This window comes from Podarcis pityusensis (genome assembly GCF_964106645.2).
Source record: "Podarcis pityusensis genome assembly, chromosome: 2".
Lineage (NCBI taxonomy): Eukaryota > Metazoa > Chordata > Lepidosauria > Squamata > Lacertidae > Podarcis > Podarcis pityusensis.
The window spans coordinates 16,590,713-16,597,961 of record NC_138029.1 but is presented as its reverse complement, the minus strand read 5'-3'; positions in this window follow the sequence as shown (position 1 = coordinate 16,597,961).

Here is a 7,249-nt window from a genome sequence, read left to right as displayed (position 1 = left end):
TTCAGGGGATCGTTTGCAACAGTTTGGCACCATTTTTGAGTGAATTGCAGAACGCCAGATTTTTGATGAAATTGTGACCTCGCGGCTTAGGGAATTTTTCAAAAAAAGCTGTTCAGACGTCGAGGGCTAATTCTGTTTTCACTGATAAAAACCCATCTGTTTCCACCGAAAAACCTTTCAGGGGATCGTTTGCAACAGTTTGGCAGCATTTTTGAGTGAATTGCAGAACGCCAGATTTTTGATGAAATTGTGACCGCGCGGCTTAGGGAATTTTTCAAAAAAAGCTGTTCAGACGTCGAGGGCTAATTCTGTTTTCGCTGATAAAAACACATCTGTTTCCACCGAAAAACCTTTCAGGGGATCGTTTGCAACAGTTTGGCACCATTTTTGAGTGAATTGCAGAACGCCATATTTTTGATGAAATTGTGACCGCGCGGCTTAGGGAATTTTTCAAAAAAAGTTGTTCAGACAACGATGGCTAATTCTGTTTCTGATGATAAAAACCCATCTGTTTCCACCGAAAAACCTTTCAGGGGATCGTTTGCAACAGTTTGGCACCATTTTTGAGTGAATTGCAGAACGCCAGATTTTTGATGAAATTGTGACCGCGCGGCTTAGGGAATTTTTAAAAATGTTGTTGAGACATCAAGGGCTAATTCTGTTTCCGATGATAAAAACCCATCTGTTTCCACCGAAAAACCTTTCAGGGGATCGTTTGCAACAGTTTGGCACCATTTTTGAGTGAATTGCAGAACGCCAGATTTTGGATGAAATTGTGACCGCGCGGCTTCGGGAATTTTTCAGAAAAAGTTGTTCAGACAACGATGGCTAATTCTGTTTCTGATGATAAAAACCCATCTGTTTTCACCGAAAAACCTTTCAGGGGATCGTTTCCAACAGTTTGGCACCATTTTTGAGTGAATTGCAGAACGCCAGATTTTTGATGAAATTGTGACCGCGCGGCTTAGGGAATTTTTCAAAAAAAGTTGTTCAGACAACGATGGCTAATTCTGTTTCTTAGGATAAAAACCCATCTGTTTCCACCGAAAAACCTTTCAGGTGATGGTTTCCAACAGTTTGGCACCATTTTTGAGTGAATTGCAGAACCCCAGATTTTTGATGAAATTGTGACCGCGCGGCTTAGGGAATTTTTCAAAAAAAAAGTTCTTGAGACTACGATGGCTAATTCTTTTTCCGATGATAAAAACCCATCTGTTTCCACCGAAAAACCTTTCAGGGGATCGTTTGCAACAGTTTGGCACCATTTTTGAGTGAATTGCAGAACGCCAGATTTTTGATGAAATTGTGACCGCGCGGCTTAGGGAATTTTTCAAAAAAAGCTGTTCAGACGTCGAGGGCTAATTCTGTTTTCACTGATAAAAACCCATCTGTTTCCACCGAAAAACCTTTCAGGGGATCGTTTGCAACAGTTTGGCAGCATTTTTGAGTGAATTGCAGAACGCCAGATTTTTGATGAAATTGTGACCGCGCGGCTTAGGGAATTTTTCAAAAAAAGCTGTTCAGACGTCGAGGGCTAATTCTGTTTTCGCTGATAAAAACACATCTGTTTCCACCGAAAAACCTTTCAGGGGATCGTTTGCAACAGTTTGGCACCATTTTTGATTGAATTGCAGAACGCCATATTTTTGATGAAATTGTGACCGCGCGGCTTAGGGAATTTTTCAAAAAAAGTTGTTCAGACAACGATGGCTAATTCTGTTTCTGATGATAAAAACCCATCTGTTTCCACCGAAAAACCTTTCAGGGGATCGTTTGCAACAGTTTGGCACCATTTTTGAGTGAATTGCAGAACGCCAGATTTTTGATGAAATTGTGGCCGCGCGGCTTAGGGAATTTTTCAAAAAAAGTTGTTTAGACATCAAGGGCTAATTCTGTTTCTGATGATAAAAACCCATCTGTTTCCGCCGAAAAACCTTTCAGGTGATCGTTTCCAACATTTGGCACCATTTTTGAGTGAATTGCAGAACGCCAGATTTTTGATGAAATTGTGACCGCGCGGCTTAGGGAATTTTTCAAAAAAAAGTTCTTGAGACGACAATGGTTAATTCTGTTTCCGATGATAAAAACGTATCTGTTTCCATCGAAAAACCTTTCAGGGGATCGTGTGCAACAGTTCGGCACCATTTTTGAGTCAATTGCAGAACGCCAGGTTTTTGATGAAATTGTGACCGCGCGGCTTAGGGATTTTTTCAAACAAAAGTTCTTGAGACGACGATGGCTAATTCTGGTTTCGATGATAAAAACCCATCTGTTTCCACCGAAAAACCTTTCAGGGGATCGTTTGCAACAGTTTGGCACCATTTTTGATTGAATTGCAGAACGCCAGATTTTTGATGAAATTGTGACCGCGCGGCTTAGGGAATTTTTCAAAAAAGTTGTTGAGACGTCAAGGGCTAATTCTGTTTCTTATGATAAAAACCCATCTGCTTCCACCGAAAAACCTTTCAGGTGATGGTTTCCAACAGTTTGGCACCATTTTTGAGTGAATTGCAGAACGCCAGATTTTTGATGAAATTGTGACCGCGCGGCTTAGGGAATTTTTCAAAAAAAGGTGTTGAGACGTCAAGGGCTAATTCTGTTTCCCATGATAAAAACCCATTTGTTTCCACCGAAAAACCTTTCAGTGGATCGTTTGCAACAGTTTGGCACCATTTTTGAGTGAATTGCAGAACGCCAGATTTTTGATGAAATTGTGACCGCGCGGCTTCGGGAATTTTTCAAAAAAAGTTGTTCAGACAACGATGGCTAATTCTGTTTCTTATGATAAAAACCCATCTGTTTCCACCGAAAAACCGTTCAGGTGATCGTTTCCAACAGTTTGGCACCATTTTTGAGTGTATTGCAGAACGCTAGATTTTTTATGAAATTGTGACCGCCCGGCTTAGGGAATTTTTCAAAAAAAAGTTCTTGAGACGACGATGGTTAATTCTGTTTCCGATTATAAAAACCTATCTGTTTCCATCGAAAAACCTTTCAGGGGATCGTTTGCAACAGTTTGGCACCATTTTTGAGTGAATTGCAGAACGCCAGATTTTTGATGAAATTGTGACCGCGCGGCTTAGGGAATTTTTCAAAAAAAAGTTCTTGAGACTACGATGGCTAATTCTGTTTCCGATGATAAAAACCCATCTGTTTCCACCGAAGAACCTTTCAGGTGATCGTTTTCAACAGTTTGGCACCATTTTTGAGTGAATTGCTTAACGCCAGATTTTTGATGAAATTGTGACCTCGCGGCTTAGGGAATTTTTCAAAAAAATCTGTTCAGACGTCGAGGGCTAATTCTGTTTTCGCTGATAAAAACCCATCTGCTTCCACCGAAAAACCTTTCCGGGGATTGTTTGCAACAGTTTGGCACCATTTTTGAGTGAATTCCAGAACGCCAGATTTTTGATGAAATTGTGACCGCGCGGCTTAGGGGAGGTTTGAAAAATAGTTGTTCAGACGTCGAGGGCTAATTCTGTTTTCGCTGATAAAAACCCATCTGTTTCCACCGAAGAACCTTTCAGGTGATCGTTTCCAACAGTTTGGCACCATTTTTGAGTGAATTGCAGAACGCCAGATTTTTGCTGAAATTGTGACCGCGCGGCTTAGGGAATTTTTCAAAAAAAGCTGTTCAGACGTCAAGGGCTAATTCTGTTTTCGATGATAAAAAACCATCTGTTTCCACCGAAAATCCTTTCAGGGGATCGTTTGCAACAGTTTGGCACCATTTTTGAGTGAATTGCAGAATGCCAGATTTTTGATGAAATTGTGACGGCTTAGGGAATTTTTCAAAAAAAGCTGTTCAGACGTCAAGGGCTAATTCTGTTTTCGATGATAAAAACCCATCTGTTTCCACCGAAAAACCTTTCAGGGGATCGTTTGCAACAGTTTGGCACCATTTTTGAGTGAATTGCAGAACGCCAGATTTTTGATGAAATTGTGACCGCGCAGCTTAGGGAATTTTTCAAAAAAAAGTTCTTGAGACTACGATGGCTAATTCTGTTTCCGATGATAAAAACCCATCTGTTTCCACCGAAGAACCTTTCAGGTGATCGTTTTCAACAGTTTGGCACCATTTTTGAGTGAATTGCTTAACGCCAGATTTTTGATGAAATTGTGACCGCGCGGCTTAGGGAATTTTTCAAAAAAAGCTGTTCAGACGTCGAGGGCTAATTCTGTTTTCGCTGATAAAAACCCATCTGCTTCCACCGAAAAACCTTTCCGGGGATTGTTTGCAACAGTTTGGCACCATTTTTGAGTGAATTGCAGAACGCCAGATTTTTGATGAAATTGTGACCGCGCGGCTTCGGGAAGTTTTGAAAAATAGTTGTTCAGACAACGATGGCTAATTCTGTTTCTGATGATAAAAACCCATCTGTTTCCACCGAAAAACCTTTCAGGGGATCGTTTCCAACAGTTTGGCACCATTTCTGAGTGAATTGCAGAACGCCAGATTTTTGATGAAATTGTGACCGCGCGGCTTAGGGAATTTTTCAAAAAAAGCTGTTCAGACAACGATGGCTAATTCTGTTTCTGCTGATAAAAACCGATCTGTTTCCACCGAAAAACCTTTCAGGGGATCGTTTCCAACAGTTTGGCACCATTTTTGAGTGAATTGCAGAACGCCAGATTTTTGATGAAATTGTGACCGCGCGGCTTAGGGAATTTTTCAAAAAAAGTTATTGAGACGTCAAGGGCTAATTCTGTTTCCGATGATAAAAACCCATCTGTTTCCACCGAAAAACCTTTCAGGTGATCGTTTCCAACAGTTTGGCACCATTTTTGAGTGAATTGCAGAACGCCAGATTTTTGATGAAATTGTGACCGCGCGGCTTAGGGAATTTTTCAAAAAAAAGTTCTTGAGACTACGATGGCTAATTCTGTTTCCGATGATAAAAACCCATCTGTTTCCGCCGAAGAACCTTTCAGGTGATCATTTCCAACAGTTTGGCACCATTTTTGAGTGAATTGCAGAACGCCAGATTTTTGATGAAATTGTGACCGCGCGGCTTAGGGAATTTTTCAAAAAAAGCTTTTCAGACGTCGAGGGCTAATTCTCTTTTCGCTGATAAAAACCCATCTGTTTCCACCGAAAAACCTTTCAGGGGATCGTTTGCAACAGTTTGGCAGCATTTTTGAGTGAATTGCAGAACGCCAGATTTTTGATGAAATTGTGACTGCGCGGCTTAGGGAATCTTTCAAAAAAAGTTGTTCAGACAACGATGGCTAATTCTGTTTTCGCTGATAAAAACCCATCTGTTTCCACCGAAAAACCTTTCAGGTGATCGTTTGCAACAGTTTGGCACCATTTTTGAGTGAATTGCAGAACGCCAGATTTTTGATGAAATTGTGACCGCGCGGCTTAGGGAATTTTTTTTTAAAAAGTTGTTCAGACAACGATGGCTAATTCTGTTTCCGATGATAAAAACCCATCTGTTTCCACCGAAAAACCTTTCAGGTGATCGTTTCCAACAGTTTGGCACCATTTTTGAGTGAATTGCAGAACGCCAGATTTTTGATGAAATTGTGACCGCGCGGCTTAGGGAATTTTTCAAAAAAAAGTTCTTGAGACTACGATGGCTAAGTCTGTTTCCGATGATAAAAACCCATCTGTTTCCGCCGAAGAACCTTTCAGGTGATCATTTCCAACAGTTTGGCACCATTTTTGAGTGAATTGCAGAACGCCAGATTTTTGATGAAATTGTGACCGCGCGGCTTAGGGAATTTTTCAAAAAAAGCTTTTCAGATGTCAAGGGCTAATTCTCTTTTCGCTGATAAAAACCCATCTGTTTCCACCGAAAAACCTTTCAGGGGATCGTTTGCAACAGTTTGGCAGCATTTTTGAGTGAATTGCAGAACGCCAGATTTTTGATGAAATTGTGACTGCGCGGCTTAGGGAATCTTTCAAAAAAAGTTGTTCAGACAACGATGGCTAATTCTGTTTTCGCTGATAAAAACCCATCTGTTTCCACCGAAAAACCTTTCAGGTGATCGTTTGCAACAGTTTGGCACCATTTTTGAGTGAATTGCAGAACGCCAGATTTTTGATGAAATTGTGAACGCGCGGCTTAGGGAATTTTTTTTAAAAAAGTTGTTCAGACAACGATGGCTAATTCTGTTTCCGATGATAAAAACCCATCTGTTTCCACCGAAAAACCTTTCAGGGGATCGTTTGCAACAGTTTGGCACCATTTTTGAGTGAATTGCAGAACGCCAGATTTTTGATGAAATTGTGACCGCGCGGCTTAGGGATTTTTTCCAAAAAAAGTTCTTGAGACTACGATGGCTAATTCTGTTTCCGATGATAAAAACCCATCTGTTTCCACCGAAAAACCTTTCAGGGGATCATTTGCAACAGTTTGGCAGCATTTTTGAGTGAATTGCAGAACGCCAGATTTTTGATGAAATTGTGACCGCGCGGCTTAGGGAATTTTTCAAAAAAAGTTGTTGAGACGTCAAGGGCTAATTCTGTTTCCGATGATAAAAACCCATCTGTTTCCACCGAAAAACCTTTCAGGGGATCGTTTGCAACAGTTTGGCACCATTTTTGAGTGAATTGCAGAACGCCAGATTTTAGATGAAATTGTGACCGCGCGGCTTAGGGAATTTTTCAAAAAAAGTTGTTCAGACAACGATGGCTAATTCTGTTTCTGATGATAAAAACCCATCTGTTTCCACCGAAAAACCTTTCAGGGGATCGTTTCCAACAGTTTGGCACCATTTTTGAGTGAATTGCAGAACGCCAGATTTTTGATGAAATTGTGACCGCGCGGCTTAGGGAATTTTTCAAAACAAGTTGTTCAGACAACGATGGCTATTTCTGTTTCTGATGATAAAAACCCATCTGTTTCAACCGAAAAACCTTTCAGGTGATCGTTTGCAACAGTTTGGCACCATTTTTGAGTGAAGTCTAGAACGCCAGAATTTTGATGAAATTGTCACCGCGCGGGTTAGGGAATTTTTCAAAAAAAGCTGTTCAGAGGTCGAGGGCTAATTCTGTTTTTGCTGATAAAAACCCATCTGTTTCCACCGAAAAACCTTTCAGGGGATCGTTTGCAACAGTTTGGCACCATTTTTGAGTGAATTGCAGAACGCCAGATTTTTGGTGAAATTGTGACCGCGCGGCTTAGGGAATTTTTCAGAAAAAGCTGTTCAGACGTCGAGGGCTAATTCTGTCTTCGCTGATAAAAACCCATCTGTTTCCACCGAAAAACCTTTCAGGGGATCGTTTGCAACAGTTTGGCAT